The 26653-nt window shown below is 43.6% G+C and overlaps 1 pseudogene; it reads left to right on the top strand.

Moving 5' to 3' along the window:
- The first annotated feature begins 7885 nt into the window (after positions 1 to 7885).
- LOC148363461 (uncharacterized) lies at positions 7886 to 19256 on the top strand (annotated as a pseudogene).
- Positions 19257 to 26653: the final 7397 nt, after the last annotated feature.

The raw sequence follows: 26653 nt of genomic DNA, 5'->3' as shown, positions 1-26653 counted from the left end.
TCAGTAGAGGGTAAGGGGGGCAGCGTTTTTCCTGTCCAAGCGGGGATGAAAGAAGTTAAGATCCTCAGCCCAAGTGGAATTACCAGCTGATGTGGATAATAACTTCTTCTTGTGGTCTGTAATGGCCCCGATACCTTCCCAGACCTGTCTCGGGTTGGTGTTTTCAAACCTGGCCTCAATACGCCTCAGATGGTGAAGTTTGACGGTAAAGGATTTTTTACATTTGACTAGAAAGGATTTTATACGATTGATTACAGGTTACATGTATTCAGTTGGGAGCGACCACCGTACCTGCAAAACCAGGTTATGGCACCGGTGGTGACTTTAGGAGGATGTTTGCTTTTGGATGTGGAAGAAAGTGAGTCGCGAATGGACTTGCCACTCTCCAGTTGATCAAGCAACCAATAAATCAGGAACGAGCGAGAGTGCGAGGCGTGGTCCAAACTCAGGAAGCCACCCCAATGACTACACCAGGAGTCTCGGGGACAGTAGGCAGAGTAATAGGGAGCCAAGAGATAAATACAGAGAGAAAAACAGGAAAACAAGAATTGAGAAAGAAGTGGTTTGAGAGTCAGTGTGAGAGGGTGCGTGAGGAAGGGAAGTCACAAATAGATAAAAAGATAAATAGATAAGATAAGTGACAGAGAAGTAGACAGTGATAAGGAAGAAGAAAGTGAAGATGAGTTGATGCGGGAACAAAAGTATATGTAGAAAGTGCTTAATGATGTGGGTAAAAAAGATGAGGGGGAGGGCAAAGACCCCGAGGGGGAAACAAAAGGCTACGGTACGCGTAGCAGATGGTTCAGCAGAAACCACGACACATGGCACCCTTGGTAGAGACCGCACATGGTCCGCGGTATGTACCGCTGGTGTTGTTGTTGTTGTTGAGTCACTCAAGGCGCCTAAGGTATCCTTAGTAGCGCTAGACTCGCTCGTGGGAGGCTCCGTAGTTCTCGGAAGGAGAGGGGGAGAAAGGTCTCCTTGGTGGAGGTGGCGGAGCCCTTGTTCAGGGAACTGCGGCAAGCATTTTCTCACCCAACTGATTTGGCGCCTACCATTTTTGTGTATGATTCAGATACAGTGCCAGAACAACATTATGCACAATGTATAGATTTGTGGATTGACAGTACAGTACCCAGGGTGCAACCCAGAGGCGGAAATGATGTTGAGAACGGCGATAGTAGGTGGACTGCCAAATGAAGTACAAGCTTTAATGAAAGCTGATTTGCTGGTTTGCCCACAAGCAAGATTCAAAAGGCATTTGTTGCATTATTGCCGGGCTCATAGTGAGAAACAAGTTAAAGAACAAAGTGAAACTGATAATCTGGCTAAAATTTTGATAAGATTACGGTAGGCAAAGCTGCATGGTGAGGCAAAACAAGAAAAAACAAAAAATAAAGTTGATCAAATGTACCAGACTCCGGTGGGGGTTGGGAGAGATCAGGGGCGGTTTCGGGGTGGATACAGAGGCCGTGGCTGTGGTGCCCCCCCAGGCAGGTATGACACCAGTGAATAGGGGGGCCTGAGAAGCTCGGGAAGTACTGGCCAGGCAGAGCCAATGCTTATTGACAGTGGCAGACCATTCCCTCCAGATGTTGGTTGGACACAGGGGCGACTCATTCATCCATTAACTTGCCACTGCCAAGGACAGCATTGTCAAAACGACACACAACGTTGGTAGACTTCTCGGGACAACCTCAGACGCTGCCTCTCCCGAGGCCATTGCAAACGACAATTTTTGGGATGTTACATACAGTGTTGTCGTGATACCGTTGGTATCGTAAGGGTTGTGCAATATTGCATTTGGTGCAAAGTCATCATAGTGCAAAAAATAGTCAGCATATGGCATTGGTGCAAACATAGACATCATAGTGCAGAAAAAAGGAAATGGTCAGACATTGTGCAAGGTGAGCAGTAAACGTAGTGCAGTCGACATGAACATAGACATGAGTACCATTATATTCGTATGAGGTAGTGTTGGCACAAGTTTTCAGGTTTTTTGTGCGGTGTCTGTTTTGAGCAGTGAACAAACATAGTGCAGACAGCATGTACGTGAGTACCATTTTACATTCGTGTGAGGTAGTTTTTTGCAACAGTTTTCAGTTTTTTTGTGCGGTGTCTGTTTAGGGTGGTAATGGCTGTGGGGAAGAAACTGTCTCTGAGTCTGTTTGTTTTTGCTTTGTGTGACCTGTAGCGCTTGCCGGAAGGCAGCAGGTCGAAGAGGTGGTGGCCGGGGTGAGAAAAGTCCTTGATGATGTTTTCTGCTCTGCTGAGGTAGCGAGAGCAGTCAATGTCCTCCAGACTGGGCAGAGAGCAGCCGGGGATTCTTTGGGCTGTTTTGATGATCCTCTGGAGCTTTTTCCTGTCTGCTGCTGTGCACCCAGCATACCACACCGTGATGCAGTATGTTAGGATGCTCTCCACTGTGGCTTTGTAGAAGGACACCTGCAGCTGCTGTTTTAGGTTATTTTTCCTGAGCAATCGCAGGAAGTGCAGTCGCTGCTGGGCCTTCCCTACCACCGCTCTGGTGTTTGCAGACCAGGAGAGGTCGTCGGAGATGTGCACACCCAGAAATTTGAAAGAGTGGACTCTCTCTACACAGTCTCCTTTTATGGTGAGTGGTGCTGGATTCCTGCCATTCCTTCTGAAATCCAGAATCAGTTCTTTTGTTTTTGTGGTGTTCAATATGAGGTGGTTTTCCGAACACCACGTTGAAAGTGACTCCACCTCATCCCTGTATGCCGCCTCGTCCCCTTCAGAGATGAGGCCGATCAAGGTGGTATCGTCAGCGAACTTAATTATAGTGTTTGTGGGGTGGGTCGGTGAGCAGTCGGAGCTGTAGAGGGTGAAAAGCAGGGGGCTCAGTGCACAACCTTGGGGGGAGCCACTGTTCAGTGTTAGGGTGGGAGAGACGTGGGTACCGAGTTTCACCGACTGTGGGTGGTTGGAGAGGAAGTCCATTATCCAGTGGCAGATGGAGGGAGAGAGTCCTAGGTGTGCAAGTTTCTCCACCAGGATCTCCGGGATAATGGTGTTGAAGGCTGAGCTGAAGTCCAGAAAGAGCATTCTGACGTAGCTCCCCCGGTGGTCCAGGTGTTTCAGCACGGTGTGAAGTGCTGTGTTTATGGCGTCGTCAGTGGAGCGGTTTGCCCTGTAGGCAAACTGGTGGGGGTCCAGTGTGAGTGGCAGGGAGTTTTTGATGTGCCGGGACACTAACCTCTCGAAGCACTTCATGACCACAGGCGTAAGAGCTACAGGTCTGTAGTCGTTGAGGCTTTCCACTGCTGACTTTTTGGGGATGGGAATGATGGTGGAGGTTTTGAGGCAAGGTGGGACGGTCGCCTGTGACAGGAACCGGTTGAAGATGGTGGTGAAGACCCCAGCCAGCGGATCGGAACAGTCCCTGAGTACCCTCCCTGGTACTCCATCCGGGCCAGTTGCCTTCCTGGGGTTTATGGTATTCAGCGCACGCCTAACTTCGTGCTCCTGAAATGTGAGGGAGTTGCTGCTGGTTGTTGGTGGGTGTGATGTGGCTGTTTGTGGCCTTCCAGCTTCAAAGCGAGCGAAGAACTGATTAAGGTCCTCAGCTAGTGAAGCCTCAGCCTCAACAGTTGCCAGGTTGTGGCCTCTGAAGTTGGTGATGTGTTGAAGGCCCTGCCACATCCTCCTCGGGTGCTTAAAGTAAAAAGATTTACTGGAGAGACACGTGAAGCCGCTGCGTATAGTCGCGCCGCCATGTTGAACATAACAAAATGTGGAAATAGTGAAGCGCTGTGAATACTTTCCGGATGCACTGTACGGGCATGATGGAGTCAATATGGCAGACCAACTGTTCACGGGGGCACAGGAATGTGCTTTGAAGATTCAAAACGATCAGCGATTAAGGCAAGATTTGTCCTCGGAACCCTTGTAAGGGGTGCTGTTGGCGGGCCAAAGATGGCGCCTTGCATGCCGCCACCTCAGTAGCAGAATGGCGAGATTCTACTTTTATTCCAGTGAAAGCATTGAGAGTGACTCACAGGCCCGCAGCTGAGGTGTTGGCTTTGGTTTTGGCATTAGAAGAGTGCCCGGGTGAAAAACTGACTATATATTCGGATTCAGCCCATGCCATCGCAGCGGCTTTGATTGATTTGCAAGGTTGGCTTTGGAACGGTTGGATGACTACAAAGGGGACTGAAATCGCTGATAAAACATTGATGGAGCGGTTGTATCAAGCTATCAAAGGCCCTTGTGAATTGGCCATTGTCAAAGTCCTGGGACACTCCAAAGCCGACACTTTTGTAGCACGAGGGAACGACAAGGCTGATATCTTGGCAAAATATTTGGCAGGTTACATACCGCCGGCGGCCTCTGAACCCATCATTTGGGAAGGGGAGCCACCAGGCCAGCCAGTGGGGCCCGCCATAAGTTTAAGTAGCATTTTAGAAGCACCACAACAAATTCGATGTGGTTAGCCTCAAAGGCCACCCGGCGCTCTGACGGGCTGTGGGTTGGTCCTGTTAGGAAATAAATATATAAAAACTGTATCATTTACCAAATTTTTGAATTAGTTATCTGACTCCATTAACCAAACGTAAACTTCATTCACCTAACAATGCATGCTCGTTTCTTTTTGTGACAAGACGGACAAGAGACCGACATTTCCACACGGGGGCAGATTTATTTTCTTAAATAATTTAACTAAGTGAACTCCATCAAATTAGCGAAATTAGCCGAATTAGTGTCTCTCTCATTCTCCCTCGATCTTCTCCTATCTTCTCCGGTCTTTCCACGTCTATTCACAAGCTGGCGGGCCGGCTCCTCCCATGGGCGTGTTCTGACTCCTCCCATGGGCGTGCCGACTCCTCCCATGGGCGTGCCAGGAGCCAGCTTCACCACCTCCTCGCCGAAGGGTGTCGCGATGTTTGTCCTTGTACGTCTGGCCTTCTCCCGTCAGCACTCACAGGAATTCCGTTATCAAAATACGTCTGATGCATTCCAGACAGCCTAACCTTCCAATGTACCTTGAAGAAAAACAGTCAGTGAAACTCTCTACTGCATCAAACTGAGTACATGTACTTATTTTGTAGTTAATTTTATAATATCCTTTATAGTACAAATGCATAAAATCCTTCAGTCCAAAAGGCACCTTGCTTCCTGAAGGTGAGTCGATGACATCAGTATTGAGTGAGGCGCACACATTGGCACATGTGGGCCCTCAGTCGATGCTTCAAAAATTAAAATAGTGGTGGCATCCCAGGTTGCAGGAGGTGGTCTGGCATTTTGTCGAAGCATGTGAGTTGTGTCAAATATTCAACGCATGGCCCACTTTGATGCCTAGACCAGGTGTTTTTACCCCATTGGCATGGCCAGGGGCCGAAATCGTATTGGATTTCACAGACATGATTGACAGAATCAATGGCAAACGCTTCCTGCTGATGATCGTTGACTCATATTCACGATGGCCAGAGGCGTACCCTTGTGCGAGAGAAGACACTACGTCTGTCATTAAAGCTTTGGTGAATCATTACATCCCGACTCATTTCCCTGCGTTGATTCGGTCAGACCAGGGGTCGGGAACCTATGGCTCGGGAGCCATATATGGCTCTTTTGATGACGGCATCTGGCTCTCTGAAAATTTCTGAACGAAACAAATTTTACTAATAATGTTACTTTAGCAAAATAAATAATAATAATAAAGTCAGAAAAAACCGTGTCAAAAAATAAATAAATACACACATTTTAATTTATATATATTTTCACCTGCAACTTTTTGTTCAGGCACGCAGCTAAGAGCCAATCTGTTCTCCGGTGAGCGGGAGGGTCCGCTACCCGGAAAGTCTAATTTTAATGGATAATTTACAACAATCTACATAAGTCATTTTGAAGCAAAGAAGTAATATTTCCTCGTTTTTGGTTAGCTTTTTTTTATGCAGAGTGAACCCTTCAAATCAAGAAGATGACGAAAAGGAAAAAAGATGAAGATTACCGTACGTTTCAGCAGGAATGGACAGAGCAATTTGCCTTTATTAAGAGAGCAGGTTATGCAGTGTGTCTTATATGCAATGATAAAATTTCCTCGATGAAACGGTCAAATATAAAGAGACACTTCGACACACGCCATGGCACATTTTCAGCGAAATATCCAGTGGGAGACAACAGAAAGAAGGCCTGTCAAGAACGACTTTCCACAGTCCAGGCTAGTCAGCAGCAGCTCCGTGTATGGGCCAAACAAGGTGATTTTAACTCTGCTAGCTTTGCTGGTTCTTTAGCAATTGTGAGGAGCGGGACGCCGTTTACAGATGGCGATAATGCCAAATCATTCATGCTTGATGTGGCCAACGAGTTTTTTGACGACGTTAAGGATAAAGATAAAATAATCAAACGGATAAAAGATATGCCTCTTTCAGCAAGAACTGTGCTGTGATGTCGAATCAAGAGGAGATAAAAACAAGTGAATGACATAAATGCAGCGGAGTTTTTTTTCCCTCGCTTTGGATGAATCAACAGATGTCAGTCATTTATCCCAGTTCAGTATTATTGCACGCTATGTTGACGGTGACTCGCTGCGTGAGGAAAGTCTTGCCGTTTTGCCACTAAAAGGGACAACGAGAGGAGAGGATTTATTCAAGTCTTTCATGGAGTTTGCAAATGAAAAGAATCTACCAATGGATAAACTTATTTCTGTGTGTACCGATGGTGCTGTGCATGGTGGGGAAAAACAGGATTTGTAGCGCTGCTTCGTGAGCAGCAGAACAGACCCATCCTCAGCTTCCACTGTATTCTACATCAGGAGGCACTTGCTGTATTGACCATGTTTGGATCTACGGATGCATGCGAACAGTCGTTCTCACACCTAAAACACATCAAAACCAACCTGCGATCACGTTTAAAAGATAGAAGCCTAAACGCCTGCATGAAGCTGAACCTCACCACCTATCAACCGGACTACAAAGCCATCAGCAAAACCATGCAACACCAAAAGTCGCATTAATAGTAAGTCAGAAGTACTTTTCTTATTAATAAATACCTTTAATTGTATTTTGAACAACATGTTATAACAAAGTCTTATTATAATATATATATTGTTGGTCGATTTAGATAAGAAATTGCTGACCTGAGGGCCTCAGACAGCAGCGAACAAGCAGAGCGGGCAAGTAAACATGGACAGATATGAATAAAACCTCAGCCTGCAGACCAGTTGATTGTTATAATTATAAATAATTGTTAAATTTTGTTATTAACTTACAATGTTGTTCAAAACAAATTCTGTCTTATTATACTATAAACTCGTTGATTTTCCTCTTCCATTCAGCTGTTTTTGGTATTAAAATATACATATGGCTCTCCTAGGATTAGATTTTAAAATTTGTTTTTTTTCCGGCTTTTTCAGCAAAAAAGGTTCCCGACCCCTGGGTCAGACAATGGTACACATGTTAACAACAGGGCAATGGCTAAAGTTCAAGCCCTTTTAGGCCTCCAACATCGTTTTGGCTGTGTGTACCATCCACAAACTCAGGGAAAAGTTGAACGCATGAATCGCTCTTTAAAAGAAAAATTGGCCAAACTTATGGCTCAAACTAATATGACGTGGGTAAAAGCTTTGCCATTGGCGCTATTAGTTGTGCGACAAACAGTTAAAAAAAATTACAGGATTTGCCCCATTCGAACTTTTGACGGGCCGACTAATGCCAGGGCTCACCTCTATCTTGATGCCTCCAATTGATGTCCCTATGCCAGACTTGTCACATGCATCATATTGGTCATATTTACACGCACTTGTTTCCAGTGTGTCTGCTCAGGTGACCCGCTTTGGATTCACAACTCACGCCTTACGTCTACTTGCGAGTACTTTCTCGACACTGAGACTGTTTTTCAGACAGACGGAGTGGAGACAAAGATTGTGATGTTACAGAACCAATGCAACCAGACGGTCATGTACAAGGAACAGGAGGACAGCTCGGACAGGTTAAGGGACGCACAGGTGATATTGTTCTATAAAATTCGTGACCAAGACCCAGAGGTTGGTATATATGCGAAATTATTCAATCACACAATTGATTAGGAGAATTTAAGGCAACGATTGCACAATTTTGAACCATATGAAATAACCAAATGGCCTCCCCAGTGCAATAAAAGGGAAGTAAAAAACAATAAACAGATAAACGACAAGCCCTGGTTGGTGCGATGGGCTTACAATCATTCTGTACTAGTCACAGTGGCTCCGAATACAACGACAGAATTAAGGGTTCCGGTAGAAACGTCACAGGGGTTTCGAAACAGGGTACCAGTAAGCGGTGTTTCATATCCCGGGCATTGGTGGTACATGACGGGACACGTTATAGATTCAGGATGGGAGACGTTGATAAGAACTCAACAGGGTGATTTTTAGCCTCTGGGAACAAGTAAAGTGGCAAAATGTTATAATAAAGTAACAATGCGAAAAAAAGGAAGTACTGCTTTTGAAGGTGGCAATGGGGAATAAGACTATTGTGCCACTAGATGAAGATATACAGATCGATAATACATCTTGTTGGACTTTTTTATTGTGGCTTTATTCATCTGGCCTAGATCCATATTTTCCTGTTGTCATTTGCGAAAAAAAAAACAAAACCAACCACGTTTAGGCAATTATGCACGAATAAAAAGAGTCAAGGTAACAGCGGTTGTTTCAGTGGATGATTGGTTTTCAGTCCACACAGGAGTAACCGCAATAACAAATAATTGGCTATTGATGGCAAAGCAGGCTGCCAAAGCGGTGAATGTGACGTGCTTCGTTTGTTTAGGACCACGTCCTCTTTTGAAAGTCGTCGCGGCAGATATCGTAGGGCGGTCGTGTATAATACCATTTATGTACAATACAACCTTAAAGGGAAATTGTGCGTATCTGGACCGAATATTCCCGCTTACAACCCTCGAGAAACAAAAACCCATTTTTGATAATAAGGTAGCCAAGCAAAATTTCATGTGTCTGAAGTTGAATGGAGCAGGACACACAATCGGACAAATACCGTGGGATTGGTGGGAAACGAATGTGTCTCTTCCAGCAGGACCCCAGCTTTGCCGTGCAGACGTCTGGTTGTGGTGTGGTGGAAAAATTCTGAACGACAGGCTGCCGACCAATGCCTCTGGCAGGTGTGCCCTGGTGACGTTAATTATGCCGGTGAGTGTGACACCTGCAGATTTAGACCAGTTAAATTGGGATCAATTCAATCAAGTCATCCCGATGTCTGGTTTGGATAGACAAAAAAGAGGCCTGGTTACAACAGGGGGACCCCACCTACATTGATGCAATAGGTGTACCAAGAGGGGTCCCGGACGAATACAAATTGGCAGACCAAATCGCATCATGGTTTGAGAAGCTTTAGAGGCGGTACATGAACAATTATCAAAAACTTCATTAATGACGTTTCAAAATAGTCAAGTCAAGTCAAGTCATTTTTATTTGTATAGCCCTTAATCACAAATAGTCTCAAAGGTCTTCACAAGTTATTACATAAGAAGTTTAGGTTATTCATATGCTATAGAGTAGAAGTGAGAACCTTAGACTTAAACATGTCCACTGAGTCAGCAGATCGGATCTCAAGAGGAAGAGCATTCCACAACACCGGTGCCCGGATGGAGAACGCTCTCGAACCAGGCGGAAAACTTCTTGGCTCTTGGGATCACCAGGAGACCGGCGCTCTCAGAACGAAGGCTTTGGGCCGGGACATAGGGGGAAATCAGATCTGAAAGATATGAGGGGGAAAGTCCATGTATGATTTTGTATAGTAATAGGAGAACCTTGAAATCGCATCTTAGGCTAACAGGGAGCCAATGCAGGTTAGCCAAAATTGGGGTGATGTGATCTTACTTTTTTGTCCTAGTTAAAAGCCTCGCTGCAGCATTTTGTACCAGCTGAAGACTCCTGAGTCTGGTCATCGGAAGACCGGGAAGTAGTGCATTACAGTAATCGAGACGGGAGGTAACAAACGCGTGAATTATGATTTCCGCATCCGACTGAGAAAGTATAGGACGAATTTTAGCAATGTTACGAAGATGAAAGAAAGCGGTTCTAGTAATTTTCTTCACATGTGTTTGAAGGGACAGATCGGGGTCAAATATGACACCTAAATTTTTAAGTGAGTTGCTCTGTGTGATGTGGCAATTGTCGATGTACACAGCAGTTTTAGAGAATAAGTCACGGAACTTAGATGGACCAATAACTAACATAAACTAAATAGGTTTACTTTAGATATGTTATTGGCTGAAAAACAAGGAGTGTGCGGGATATTTCAAGATCAATGTTGTAGTTTTGTCCCAAACAACACGGCACCGGATGGGAGTCTCACCAAGACATTGGAAGGTTTGCAAACTTTGCATGAAAAGATAAAAGAACATTCAGGAGTAGATTCGGAAATGTGGTCAGGGGGGTTGAATGTCTTTGGTAAATGGAAAAGTCTGATTAGCTCTATATTAATTTCAGTGGCAGTATATACAGCTATCATGGTGCTTTGCGGATGTTGTTGTATACCTTGTATCATATCTCTTACGGTTAAAACACTCAAGCACACCTTGGGCCTGCTGCCACCTGGTGGCCAGTACATGATGATCCCCGTGTCGGACCCACAATGCATAAATGGCAGTTATTTTGTCTAGGACACTTCTGATAAAGTCAAAAACCCCAATCTTCGACTCAGTTTATGAGGGCGAACAAAGACAACTCTAACTGTAGATTAATATACGATCGCAGTTTTTTGCTGGATATGCGAACATCCAGAAATCCAGCGCAAATTTCGACGATCACTCTGGAGTGTTTACTTAGCCTCGGAGTGCTACGTCAACAGAACGCAGCGGCCTACAAAGCAGCGAGTAAAAGTGGCAAGCGGAAGCGCTGTGACCGGGGAAGGAAACGAGGTTGTCGGGCCGGGCTAACGGCTCGGATGAAGGCTAAACCCTTCAAAACGCCTCTACCATCCATTTTCCTATCCAACGTCTGCTCCCTGGACAACAAACTGGACCATTTACAAGTGGAATTTACATCGAACCGCGAATTGACGAACTGTTGTGCTTTAATTCTGACGGAGACATGGCTAAACTCATCTATCCCGAATGACGCTGTTAGCATTGTGGGGCTAACTGCTTTCCGCGCTGATAGAAGCGGCGAGCTCACCGGCAAAAGCAAGGGGGGCGGTCTATGCATTTATACCAACAACAACTGGTGTAAAAATGCGAAGATAATCTCGAAACACTGCTCACGAGACATTGAACTTTTGACGGTGATCTGCAGACCGTTCTACCTACCGAGGGAGTTTAGCGCGACCATCATTACTGCCGTGTACGTGCCCCCCAGCGCTAATACGAAGGAGGCAATGGACGTTCTCTACCGAACTGTGAGTGAACTGCAGCATGCTTACTCCGAGTGCATTTTTATTGCGGCGGGGGACTTTAACCAGGCCAATATGAAAACAGTTCTCCCGCATTTCCATCAGCATGTAAACTTTGCTACAAGAGGTAGGAACACATTAGACCTGGCCTACACAAACATCAAAGGTGCATATAAAGCAGCCCCCCGCCCCCATCTTGGCTCATCAGATCACCTTTCTATTATGCTAATTCCAGCATACAAGCCCCTGCTGACCAGAGAAAAACCTACAGTGAAGCAGGTGAGGGTGTGGTCTGAGGGGGCAATGGAGGCACTACAGGACTGCTTTGATTGCACTGATTGGGACATGTTTAAATCGGCTGCCACTTACAACAACAAAATAAATATAGATGAGTACGCCATTTCTGTGTCAGCCTACATCAGTAAATGCGCAGAAGACGTCAGCAATAACAAAACTATATGCACCCGTGCCAATCAGAAGCCCTGGATGACTGCTGAAATACGAAAACAACTAAAAGTACGGAACCTTGCCTTTAGATCTGGTGACAAGGAGGCGCTGTTATCAGCGAGGGCTAACCTGAACCGGGCTATCAGACTAGCAAAGCGAACGCACAGTCAAAAAATCCAGGAACGTTTCCTCAGCACAACCAATACCAGGGATATGTGGAAAGGCATTCAGGCCATCACCAGTTACAAGCCAACCACCGCCCCAGTGCAGAACACTAGCATGGACTTTCTGAATGACCTCAACAAATTCTTTGGAAGGTTCGAGGCACAAAACGGCACCCCTGCAGCGAAAGCGGTTCCAAATCAGGACGAAAGAGCACTCCACCTGGACTCATCTGACGTGAGGAAGACCCTGAGAAGGGTCAACACAAGGAAGGCTCCAGGCCCGGACAACATTCCGGGGCGGGTACTTAGGGAGTGCGCCGATCAGCTGGCTTGTGTACTAACAGACATTTTCAACACCTCGCTAGACCAAGCCAAAGTACCATCATGCTTCAAATTTGCCAACATCATCCCAGTGCCAAAGAAACCCCAGATCTTATCACTCAACGATTACCGGCCCGTTGCACTGACTCCTATCATAATGAAGTGCTTTGAGAGACTGGTTAAAGAGCACATCACCTCCAGTCTCCCCTCCTCATTCGACCCCTTTCAGTTTGCCTACAGGACAAACCGCTCCACCAGGGATGCCATCTCCTCTGCGCTTCACCTGAGCCTGACACATCTAGAGGAGAAGAACACCCATGTGCGGATGCTGTTCCTGGACTTCAGTTCAGCATTCAACACCATCATCCCACAACATCTGGCAGACAAAATGAGACTCCTGGGTTTCAACACCCCCCTGTGGAACTGGCTGCTGGACTTCCTCTGTGACAGACCCCAATCAGTGCGGATAGGTCAGAACAGTTCAGATGTCATCTACCTCAGCACGGGCTCCCCCCAAGGCTGCGTCCTAAGCCCCTTGCTGTTCACCTTGATGACACACGACTGCGTCCCTAGGTCCGCCACAAACCACATCGTGAAGTATGCTGACGACACAACAGTGGTGGGCCTCATCAGGGATGACAACGACCTGGCCTACAGAGAGGAGGTGGAGCAGTTGGTGGGCTGGTGCAGGGACAACAGCCTGGTCCTGAATGTCGACAAAACTAAAGAGATCATTGTCGACTTTAGGAAAAACCAGCCCAACCATGCCCCACTTTGCATCAACAACAAGGCTGTGGAGGTTGTCAGCAGCATCAAGTTCCTAGGGGTGCACATTACAAACAAACTCACCTGGTCCGTGAACACTGCATCACTGGTTAAGAGGGCACAGCAGCGCCTGTACTTCCTGCGGAGGATGAGGAGAGCCCACCTGCCCCCACCCTCCCTCATTACATTCTACAGGGGCACCATAGAGAGTATCCTGACCAGCTGTATCTCTGTGTGGTGTGGAGGTTGCAGCGCTACCGACTGGGGTAGTGTGAGGAGGGTAACGAGGACAGCAGAGAAAATAATCGGGACTACACTTCCCTCCATTCAGGACATTGGCCAGAAGCACTGCCTATCCCATGCTAAAAACATTACCGGGGACCCCTCTCACCCCCATCATGGACTGTTCACTCTGCTAGCCTCTGGGAAGAGGTACTGCAGTGTGCGGTGCAGGACCACCAGGCTCCGCAATAGTCTAGTCCCCCTGGCCATTAGACTGTTAAATGGTCAATCGAACATATAGTTAACTTAAATCTAAACGGCTGCTAATCTGACTTTTTGCACTACTGGCAGTTTTTTTTTTATAGCTTGCCACTCCTTGCACATTGCTCTCTGCACTATTACAGCGTTATTGTTACAGTGTTAATGTTACTGTGTACCTGACTGCCCATTTTGCACATCTGGTTAGCTACTCTTCTTGCACTATCGGCACTATGGTAAAATACTATACGTAGCCAAAATACAATACAACATTATTTATATCTGTACATTCAAGGAAACTGTGGGGGTCAGATGCATCGACATTTCGTTCTGTATACACGTGTACTAGAATGACAATAAAGTAGATCTGAATCTGAATCTGAATCTGAATCTGAATAACAGAATGCCTGGGAGTGCTGACACAGAAGGTCAGACGTAGAAGGTCAGACTTCGGGGCGCCGCTGGTGTGTGAGATTGTGGAGCCCGCCCATAGGAGGAGCCGAGACGCCATCATGCGGGGAGAAAATAGCCAATAAGAGAAAGCTAAAGTTAGTTGCAGATGACACATAGCAAATTGGGGAATAGTGGGATGTCTTTGATTTGTTTGTTGAAATGTATAAATGATCCTGGACAAATCGGGGGGTAGTCGTCTCCTGTGGGCACACTTAGATCTGCTGTTGTGATTATACCCGCCCCCGTGTGGAACAGCCTACTGCCTGGTCTTTTGTCCCTCTCAAAAAATGAGCGCGCATAATTGTTGAATGAATGTAGGTCGTGTTTGGTTAATGGAGTCAGATAACTAATACGATCATTTTGGTAAACGTTTGGTACATTCTTATAGTTAGGATTCCAACAGCGGTTTGGATGCTTCTCTAAGGTCAGCCCTAGCAATGCTGTATGCCTCCTTGTCACCCGAGTGGAAAGCATGGTCCTTTACTTTTATAAGTTGTTACACCGTGTGTCATCCATGGTGGTGTTTTGGTGAACTCACAGAACTGTTTCCGGAATGTGACGATTTCCATGCAGAAACATATGTAGTCCAGCACCGCAGAGGTGTAACTGTCCAGTGTGACACGATCATTAGTGTCCTGTTCCTTTAAAGCATCCCAGTCTGTGTGGTGGAAACAGTCCTGTAGCATAGGATAACTGTGGCCATATTCTCACTGTCTTTGTTGTAATCCCAACATTCTTGAATTTTGGTATGTACCCTGGGTGAAGCAAAAGAGATAGGTGGTCATACAGACACAGGTGGGGGTAGGCCTGGGCTCTGTATGCACCTGCTATATCAGTATACACTTGGTCTAAAGTTATAACTCCTCTGGTAGCACTCTTCACATTTTGGTGGAATTTGTGAAGCACTGATTTTAGATCCGGTGATTAAAGTCCCCAGCACCAATAAAAACACTGTCCCAATGTGCTATCAGTCTGTTATTGATGCAGCTGCTCACTTTTGCTAATGTTAGCTTAGCATTAGCGTCTGGTGGAATTTATACAGTGCATATGTAAACACAAGAGGACGTCCCCCTGGGGTATAAAAAGGACAGCAATTTAATAGTAAAAATTCTGAGTCTCAGCAACAAAGTTTTCCCTTTACCTTAATATTTGTGCACGAGGAGTTGTTTATGTAGATGAATAGTCCGCCACTGATATTCTTATGAGAGTCCGCCGTCCTTCGAAGCGGTATGCGGTGGCGGCTAGCAAGCTTGATAACCACATCTGGAAATTATTTTTCTAGCCAGGTTTCAGTGAAAATCACGCACGACCAATGGTTTTGTGTTTTCCGTGTCGCCATTTGTAGTTGTATCTCATCCAGTTTGTCGCGGATTGACTGTGCATTGAAAAAGAAGATAGTCAGGAATGGCAGTTTAAAGATGTTAACCTTCAGCCCATCTTTACTGTGCTCAAGGTTCGTACAGTCAGAAATAATAACAAAACCAAAACAAAATAACAGGAGCTCCAAGCCGTTGCATCTTCTGTATGTGCGCCACCATTAAATGGATGTTACAAGGGCATCAACAAACGATACACAGAAAATGTCAAAATTAAATACCGGTCATTCATAAGCTATCGAATAGAAGTGTGTTTTAAGCTTAGATTTAAACAGTTACACTGAGCCAGTTACACCATCTAGGCTACCGACCAGCTCGGTAGCCTAGATGGTAGGGCGCCTGCTCCGAGACTGGGAGGACGCTGGTTCAAGCCTCGGCCGAGTCATACCTAAGACTTACAACATTGGTACCCATTGCCTCCCTGGGGGTTTGGTCACCTAATGACTCCCAACACAGCAGTTGGGTCTAAAAACCCGGCGTCGATCGAAGGCGACGAGTCACGTCGATAGCTTCGCGTGACGAAATGATTTCCGGTAGATATCATGTTGATGTATGCCTCCTTGTCACCCGAGTGATTTATTTATTTATAATAATTAAAGAGGATTAAATAAATAAAGAGGATTAAATCTCAGAGGGAAGAGCAGAGGGAAAATGTTAAGAAAAGAGTTTTAAAAGGCTGTATTTTTTATGGGTGCTTGAGCACCCTAAAAAATGGGCTGGTTACGCCCATGATGAAAAGCATTCCTGAAAAGAATACAATAAATGAGGATTTATATCCAATGTTGGGTGTGTTACCGAAAAAAGTAATTGTTACAGTAACTATTTACTTCATTTAAAAAGTAAGATTACTGATTACTGGCACCCAAAAATAGTCCATTAAAATAAAAATGACAAATTACCATATACGCTCACATTGAGGCCAACCCCCTAAAATAGTTTAAAAAAACTGTAGGAGCTAAGAATCACACTATCACAGCAAAGACACTCCGCAATCATTTTGTCTCGGGCTTAAAACGACACAAAGATTTCCCTTTCCATTTCTGAGTTACGTCCAAAATGTTCCCTTTTTTTTTTGTCCAAGCAATTTGTACTGAAAAAATATTTGACCAAAAAGACCAACATTTAGCACTTTTGAGGTAAAATATTTTATTTAAGTTTATAAGTGCTCCATATGTGTATGTAGATAGATGGCTGGCTGGCTGCTAGACAGACAGATAGAAAGACAGACAGATAGAAAGACAGATGGACAGACGGACGGACGGATGGACAGGCACATAGATTGACAGACAGACACAAAGATTGACAGACAGACAGACACAAAATAGCCCTTCTAGAGGGACGTGTCCCTGAGCTAGAGCAGTTTAAAAGGAAAATGTTAGGTGCCGCGGACACCACTGCTAGCGTGGGTTGTAGCGAACCTGCTAGTCCGGTTAGCATTAGCCCTAAACGGCATGCTAATCGCGGTTAGCCAATCCAGACACATAATAAGTTCAGCCCCCTAGCTAGTCCCACTCCACCCCGGTCTACTGGAGCCCGCACCCTAGTTATAGGTGACTCCATCACCCGTAACATAAAGATTAGCACCCCAGCCACGATTATGTGTATATCTGGGGCCAGAGCACCCGACATTGAGGCTAATTTGAGGGAGCTGACATGCAAATCTAGACACCAGGACAGGGCTAGCTACACCGATATAGTCATTCACGTCGGCTCTAATGATACTAAAATGAGGCAATCTGAGATTACAAAGGAAAATATTGCTAGGACCTGTAATCTCGCCAGAAAGATGACTCTGCATCTGTAATTGTCTCTGGCCCCTTGCCTGCGAGAGGCAATGATGAGAGGTTTAGCAGACTAGTCTCGCTAAACCGGTGGCTGGCAAGTTTCTGTAGTCAGCAGGGATTTAGGTATGTGGATAACTGGCCTGCTTTCTGGGGCCGACCTGACCTGCTTAGGAGAAACGGCCTTCACCCTAACTGGGAAGGTGCTCTCACTCTTTCTAAAAATATATTACTGTTTAAGCCTTCCATGACAGGGTACACTAGTGCAGGCCAGGTCACAGGTGATGAACCTGAGTGAACCTGTGATCACGGGTGTGGAGTCTGTATTGCTAGGGCTAACTAGCGCTATGCTAGATTCACATAGTTTTTGTAGTTTAGAGCGTTCCATTGCCTGCACCACACACCCTGAACTGTACTGTGTTCAATAGCATCTTCTTCTGTGCTTCTTACCTCTGATTTTCCCTTGTTAGGTGAGGAGGGAGAAGAAATAACATTATTTTCTACCACTAGTCATCCTGCTACTCCACCTGTCAACAATATTCCTGTGGTATGGAATTCGGGCCTCATCTGCCGCCATGCAAAGCACAAGACGCAGGACTGGCAGTATAATCCTGTGGAGGTTACCACCAAGGTAACCATAAGGTTCAAAACTCGGGAAAGGGCTCAGCTCAGTCCACAGTGCTGAAGCTTGGCCTTCTGAATATTAGATCACTAGCCTCCAAAGCTTTACTTGTCAATGACCTTATTAATGAAAACAATCTTAAACTTGTTGGCCTTTGTGAGACCTGGTTAAAACCAAATGAGTTTGTAGTGTTAAATGAGGCTTCTCCCTCTAACTTTGTGAGTTCGCACTTGGCATGACCATGCAAAAAAGGTGGCGGCGTTGCTATTTTATCGGAAAGTAAGTTGAAATTTACTCCTGGTACCCCTACTGTTATTAAAACGTTTTAAGCACTTGTTATGAGGTCTTTAATGTCAACACCAATTTATGTAGTGTTTGTGTATTGCCCACCTTGACCATACTTAAATTTTTTGGATGAATTTTCGGAACTGTTAGTAACTTATGCGGACAATGTTGTAATTATTGGTGATTTTAATGTTCACATAAAATCAAATTCACTTGCAAATGCTTTTAAGTCACTGATTGATACATTTGGTTTCAATCAAATAGTTAATGTGCCCACTCAAAAAGATGGGAACACTCTAGATCTTGTTCTGACCCAGGGCGTAGTAGCCTCAAATGTTACAGTGTTACCTTATCCTAATGCCATCTCTGATCACGATCTTGTTAAGTGAGAGGTGCTGTTCAGTGTTTACAGTGATAAGGAAAATTTAGGTTTTAGCAGTCGCAATATCCGCCCTGCAATGGGATTAACTTTAAAAGAACTATTACCTACGGTAACTGCAGCCTTCCCTTTGTACACTGGGTCTGTTGACTCACTCACAAACAACTTTAATACTGCTTTGGTTAATGTTCTTGTTTCTGTGGCGCTCCTAAGGCATACATTTCGACCTAAGAAGCATACACCTTGGTTTACTGAAGAAACCAGGTCACTCAAACAAGTTTGCAGGAAACTTAAATGAAATTGGCGCACTACAAAGCTGGAGGTCTTCCGACTGGCCTGGTGTGACAGCTTGCTGAAATATAAAGTAGCTCTTGCCTCAGCTAAAGCATTGTTTTTCTCTAAGATTATCGTTATACATAAGAGTAATCCGAAATTTTTGTTTGTCACAATTGCGAAACCTTCCAGACAACAACTTAACCCAAATAGCTCTACTTATTCTGCTGATGACTTTATGGAATGTTTTAATAGAAATATTCAACTCATTAGGAATGAAATTTTAAATGTACGCTCTACAACCTTGTCCTACCTCAAAAATGTGGAGGTGTTAAGAAAGGACTGTGTCGGCGGTTGTTCAGAAACATTCTCCAGTTTCAATGATTTGTCCTTTGATAGTCTAACACAGATGGTTAGTAGGGCCAAACAAACTACTTGCCTGCTTGATCCGTTTCCAGTTTCATTGGTGAAGGATCTGTTTGGGATCTTAGGACCATCAGTTTTAAATATTATTAATATATCGCTATCCTTGGGTATTGTTCCTTTAGCTTTCAAGTCTGCATAAGCAACCTAACCTTGATCCAGAAAGCCTAGGTAATTATAGGCCAGTGTCAAATCTGCCATTTTTACTTGAAAAGGTCGTTGCACAGCAGCTAAATGATTTCGTGTCAGAAAATACCCTCTTTTGAACTGGCCAGTCAGCATTTAGGGCAAATCACTCTTCTGAGACAGCCCTGGCTAAAGTAACCAATGATCTCCTTTTAGCAATATATTCCGATGCCTCATCAATGTTACTGCTACTGGATCTCAGTGCTGCTTTTGATACTGTCGACCACAACATATTGCTTGTTCGTCTGGAATGCATTGGTATCTCAGGAACTGTACTCTCGTGTTTTAGGTCCTACCTGTCAGACAGGATGCAACGTGTTAACTATGGCAATCTGACCTCTAAACACTCTGATGTCCCCTGTGGAACACCACTTGGTGACATTATCTGCAAGTATAATATTAGTTTCCATTTCTATGCAGATGGCACTCAACTGTATGTGCCACTGGAGACAACTGGACAGTTAAATTTTCAAAATCTGGAGGCTTGCCTTACTGAGATTCAAAGATGGATGTCACTTATTTTTTTGCGCCTTAACCGAGAAAAAAACTGAAATGTCGATTATTGGTCCAGCTCACTGTTGTGAGTTTTTTTTTCAAACACTGCCCTGAACCTAGACAAATGTAATATCACCCATAGTGACTCGGGTCAAAAATCTAGGTGTTATATTTGATCCTAGTCCGTCGTTTCAGTCACACGTGAAAAATATTACTAGAATAGTTTTCTACCACCTCCGTAATATTGCGAAGATTCGTTCGATGCTGTCCAAATCAGATGCAGAGGTTTTAATTCATGCGTTTATTACTTCTCGGCTTGATTACTGTAATGCAGGGGTCGGGAACCTTTTTGACTCAAAGAGCCATAAAAGCAAAAAATATTAATTTTATTTTGGGAAAGAGCCACGCCATATATTATGAGACAAATTTACTAAATTGCTAAACCCGCGCCCCAGACAAAAGCTTAGTCTTCAGCACATTTATTTTTGATGATTTGATAAAAATTATGAAAAGAGAATAATGCCAGAGCCCCTGTCCCAAAATCAACAAACATACCACTTTAAACTTGTCTCTTTCTTGCAATTACTCAAGATCGGTTAAACTCCTTTTGACCCTTTTTTTCATATATATTGGTTTCAAAACCAGATGCAAGCAGTTATTATGTAAAAACGTCACAACATTCTGCAAATAGGGAGCCTGATGAGCTCACTTTTGGCGCAGACAGCGTAGGGCGAGAGATGGGTGGGAGTGCTCGCACTTTTTGCATAGCTCCACCCATCCCTCCCACTCACCCAATCAAATGACTAAGTTCTCTTCCGGTGTTTTGGCGTATTTACAGTTCTGTGGATTCATCATAAGGTATCTGAACACTGAACACAGATTATATAGTGAACTTTTATATAAAGGATTCTTTAGCGTTGTACAACCAAAACGAGTTTTTTTTCCCCCTTTTTTTGTGTGACACCTTGACTGTAAATTGTAGTGAAAAACGTGCCCTATATATACTACAACGTAATATCATGTTATTTAGCTTTGGTTTGGCTTTGCATGTATCAGAATAGGATAGACAACTCAAGTTTTAAGCAAGATGGAGAAATTTTGCATGCAATCAAATTTGTCTCTGAGCCACAGATACTCATAGAAAGAGCCATATATGGCTCGCGAGCCATAGGTTCCCGACCCCTGCTGTAATGTATTGCTTTCTGGTCTCCCCATGTCTAGGTTCAGAATGCGGCAGCTAGACTTTTGACTAAGACGAAAAAGTTTGAGCATATTACTCCTGTATTGGCCAACTTGCACTGGCTCCCAGTCCACTTAAGATGTGACTTTAAGGTTCTCTTATTAACATACAAATGTTTGCATGGACTTGCACCCTCTTATCTGATTTGATTTCCCCCTATGTTCCTGCACGGAGTCTCCGCTCGGAAAATGCCGGTTTACTTGTGACTCCGAGAGCCAAGAAGTCTGCAGGCTTGAGAGCGTCCTCCATCCGGGCCTCGGTGCTATTGAATGCCCTGCCTCCGGAGATAAGATCTGCAACCTCAATGGAAGTTTTTAAATCAAGGCTTAAGACTCACTTCTTTTCCAAAGCTTATGATTGATGCCCACCTCATTTTCTGTACTGTCCTGTCTTTTTCCGACTGCCTGGCTGGTGGTGATACGAAGGAGAAGGACGATTTGAGATGAGTCAGTGGACCAGCGTTTGACCTGAAGCATGTCAACGCCTGCATTGAGCAGCTGGCAGAGATGGGAAGCTGCGTCGTGGCCGTCATAGACTTTCTGGACTAATTTACAGGCTGGGGCGTTGTTGCTGTCATGCACTTTCCGGACAAATTTTCAACATGTTACATAGTGTTTACTATGTTTGTGTACTGTAATGCTAAATCTAATTCACCCTGGTCATCCTGAAAGGGGGATTACCACTTGTGAGGTCCCATCTCAAGGTTTCCCTTTTTCTCACGCTGAGGTTTTGAGTTGTTCCTTGCCCGCATGTTGGTTTAAGATCAGGTAATTAGTTTTGATTGCTTCAGCAAGGCACGACTACATTGCCAAGTGCTGTAAGCACAGGGCAATGTAGTTGTGCTTGCAACTATTATAATCCTCTGAGATATTATTATTATATCTATCTTCTTCCGCCGACTTTTAACGGGGAACTCCTACCAGAGCTTTTAGAATACCCCATCGATTCATATACCAAAATTTTCGGCCCAACCGGGACTCTTGTTGTGTGTCTATTCACAGCGATACGAGTCCCCATCCGGAATAATAGGTTTTGAAATTTTCCCATCCGTAATACATGGGCCCATTCATTTCTATGGGTAGTCATGGAAACGAGGGCTTTTCCAGACGGTAGTCATAGTAAGCAGGGACTGTCCAGGGTGGCCCGACCCAAATTTCCTTTAACCATGGGTAAATGGTGAATTCCAAAGAGTGGATGCTAGCGAGAGGATGCTAACTATGTGCGCCGCTAGCAAAGTGTTGGGCTGGCATAGCCATTCACAACATTAGCGCAAGCTAGCTGTAAACACTGTTGGTGATCAGTTGCCAGCCCAAGTATTAGCGATGAGAGGTTGATGCTATGCTTACTAATGCTAGCAGTAAAAACTGTTGGTGACAAGTTGGGCTGGCTAAGCCAGCCCAAGTATTAGCGCAAACTAGCTGTAAACACTGTCGGCAATGCTAACTTCTTCATAGTAAAATTTTTTGGTAATTTTGGCTACATTTTAACGACTTCATATTTACAACTTATGCTAATGGCCTCATGTTAATGAGTTATGCTAACAGGTACATTTTAAAAAGTGATGCTAACGGCTAAATGCTAACTTTTTCATGCTAAAAAATTTTGGTAAAGGCAATATTTTAATGACTTCATATTTACAAATTATGCCAATGGTCTCATGTTCACCGCAAAAATTGAAAGTATGGACTAGTGTAATTTACTTGAATTCAGTGTATTTATCTGATCACAATTTTTTTGGGACTTATTTACTTATTCAGGCTGAAGATAGTTAAGATACTATCACTTGTTTCAAGAAAATTAATATTGTGCCAACTAACTTAGATTATTCAAGTAATTGTAAGCAAATGTATCTTAAATTGTCGAGAGATAGCTTATAGGCATATTAACAACTCAGCTTAAGGATATTTTTTACTTGTTTCAAGACTCACATCAACTTGTTTTAAGAATGGAACCCAACTCATTGAGATAATGTAAGAATTGATTTTATGAATCATTATATGTATTCATTTACTCAGGTACAATTCAGTGTGGCAGTGTGAATGGTTGTTTGTCTGTCTGTGTTGGCCATGTGATGAGGTGGCGACTCAACCAGGGTGTACCCTGCCTTACGCCCGAGGTAAATGGGATAGGCTCTAGCCCTCCCACCCGTGACCCCGAAAGGGACAAAGCGGTAGAAGATGGGTGGATGGATGGACAATTTAGTGTTCAATATTAAACCTTTTACTCTTGGTACGATGTTTTAAGAATAGACATTAGCCAGTTAAGGTAGCAGGTGTAGCCTTAACTATAAAGCATTGTGGGAAACAATGTCTAGTCTGTAAATGTCACTAAACTTAAATCTGATTTTATCAATTTAGTCGACCATTAACAATAACAAAGCATGAACTTTTCTCAAAACACTGTGGGGAATACCTCAACTACGTTAAATTATAGCTGTGGTTACATGTTTGGTAGACGCCTTCATCCAACATGACATACCCATCAAAACACCAATATAGTGTTAAAAAAAATAAAAAATCAGGAGATTTGTGTAAGAGGTCCTTAAGTTTGATTGGCTTGTAGGCACAACAGCACTCATGCAGTTTCCATCTTAATCCCCAGCTCTGCATTTCACCACATGGTTTGTTCACATATTTACATTGTATCCGCTTGGCAGGGGCTAAACACACACAAATATCTTGCCAATCACATGCACAAAGTGGCAACATAGAACAAACATGTTAAAATTGCATAGAATCACATTTAATTCTGCGTCCAAAGTCCGGAGCCAGCTAGGCCTTGCTCATACAGATAGCCCCCACAAGCCTCAGTCCAAATATCAAATATATTTAGTGTTTGTCAAAATGTAAACTCATGCATTAATGAGCACAATTTCTGCCGTTCATAATGTGTCATTTTAAACACTCGAATTCAAGAGCACACCAGTTAAGTCATATTTTCTAAAAACATATATCTTTTCATTAAATGGTACAAAGTGGTATGCAGTGTAATCAGCTAATTTCTCCAAATCAAATCAAATCAAACTCTGTTGCCAGGGCAGCATTTGGTACAGCAATTTCACAAGACAGTAAATCTCGAATGAATATATATTTGATATTCGCAACAAAATAAAGATGAATCTACAACAAAAATATTATTTATCAATCCAAAAGTAAGAAGCGTGTCTTTTGAATCCGTGATGATGAAAGTCTTATTATTTAGTTATTGCGGTTAATGGGGACCAAAACCACCCGCAAAAATTGAAAATCCGCGAAGTAGCGACGCCCCTTCCAAAATGCTTGAAAAAAAATAAAATAAAATTATATATATATTTTTTTATTATTTTATTTTATTATTATTTTTTAGACCCGCAAAGCTCTGAACCTGCGAACGTGGAACCACAAAGTAGCGACGAAGTAGCGACGAAGTAGCGACGAAGTAGCGACGAAGTAGCGACGCCCCTTCAAAAATGCTTAAAAAAAAAATAAAAATAAATATAGGGACAATTTTGGACCGGCCAATTCACCTGAAATGCATGTTTTTGGAATGTGGGAGGAAACCGGAGTGCCCGGAGGAAACCCACGCAAGCAGTGGGAGAATATACAAACTCCGCACAGGAAGTCTGGAGCTGGATTTGAACCCACGCAGGAGGTTCCCATGACTTGAACTGTGCCGCACACACATATATATATATATATATATATATATATATATATATATATATATATATATATATATATATATATATATATATATATATATATATATATACCGTATTTTCCGCACTATAAGGTACGATGTGTTAAGAATAGACATTTAAGCCTTTATTTTTTTCAAAAGCTGACCATGCGCCTTATAATACAGTGTGCCTTATTTATGGATCAATATTAGTTCGCAAAGTCTTGCAACTAACTTGCAGCCGCCAACTAGATTTTCCCCCGAACACCAAGTAGTCCGCGGTGTATGCTGAGATTTATTTACCGGCGTTTCATTGGCTAACCAATGTGTCAATCATCATTTGAATCGATCACTATTGGCTAAAGTTATTCGGAGGTCAAGGGGCGGATCATTTTTATCATTTACAGGCTAGCATTGGCTTAAACGGCAAAACAAAGCCTGCAATTGGCCAAAAAAAGATGTGTCAATCATCAGTTGAATCGATCACTATTGGCTAAAGTTATTCGGAGGTCAAGAGGCGGATCCTTTTTATCATTTACAGGCAAAACAAAGCCTGCAATTGGCCGAAAAAAATGAATTTGTATAGCACGTGGCTGATGGCATACAGAAAGCATTTTTTACTATACTGTATTTGTAAATATTTTATTCTGGATTTACTACACTCACGGATATAAGAGGACCACGGCTGCACATTATCATGAACACAACGACTTCGGTGAGCTACTCCGGCTATATATCTTGTTTCAGACTGAACTCGATTTTTCTGTGATAAGCGGTGCAGATAATGGATGGAATAGAGTGTCTATTTTTAAATTAAACTCAATTCCAAGTGTTTATGGTCATATGCACAGTAAAGTTGCGAGCGAAAAAGAAAATATAAACTAGGGAATGGTTGGCATTTCTTGAATCCCAAGACTTTAACCTTCTGAATGATGGAACGATGCATTTGAGTGACATCGTACGGACACAGCATCCGCACGTGTTCTCGACACGTATTTGCGTCTTTGCAAGCTTTGGGAATATTAAGGGGGTAATAAGTTGGACTGAACTATCTGACTGTTTTATCCACGTTCCCATTGTAGCGCCTTATAATCGGGTGCGTCTTATGTATGTCAAAAATAGGACCAAAAACTATTTTTTCGGGGTGCGCCCTATAACCCGGTGCGCCTTATAGTGCGGAAAATACGGTATATATACTGTAAATACAGTGCATCCGGAAAGTATTCACAACGCTTCACTTTTTCCACATTTTGTTATGTTACAGCCTCATTCCAAATTGTATTAATTTAATCTCTTATCTAAAAATTCTACACAAAAAGACTTCATTATGACATTGTGAAAAACTTTTTTTTTTAACTTTTTTTGAATTTTTTAAAAATAGAAATCTCAGAAATCACATTTACATAAGTATTCACAGCCTTTGCCATGAAGCTCAAAATTGAGCTCAGGTGCATCTTTTTTCGACTGATCATCCTTGAGATCTTTTTACAGCTTAATTGGAGTCCACCTACAGTAAATTCAGTTGATTGGAAATGATTTGGAAAGGCACACACCTGTCTATATAAGGTCCCACAGTTGAGTGTGCATGTCAGAGCACAAACACCAAGCATGAAGTCAAAAGAACTGTCTGTAGACCTGCGAGACAGAATTGTCCTGAGGCACAAATCTGGGGAGGGATACAAAAAAAATTCTGATGCTTTGAAGGTCCGAATGAGCACAGTGGCCTCCATTTTTTGTAAATGAAAGACATTTGGAACCACCAGGACTCTTCCTAGAGCTGGCCGGCCTTTCTAAACTGAGCGATCGGGGAAGAAGGGCCTTAGTCAGGGAGGTGACCAAGAACCTGATGGTCACTCTGTCAGAGCTCCAGCGTTCCTCTGTGGAGAGAGGAGAGCCTTCCAGAAGGACAACCGTCTCTGCAGCAATCCACCAATCAGGGCTGTATGGTAGAGTGTCCAGAC

Source organism: Urocampus carinirostris, chromosome 6, assembly GCF_059441175.1.
Source record: "Urocampus carinirostris isolate Australia breed hairy pipefish chromosome 6, RoL_Ucar_1.0, whole genome shotgun sequence".
NCBI lineage: Eukaryota > Metazoa > Chordata > Actinopteri > Syngnathiformes > Syngnathidae > Urocampus > Urocampus carinirostris.
The sequence above is the reverse complement of the archived record's forward strand: the minus strand, read 5'-3'. Positions and strand labels throughout refer to the sequence as shown.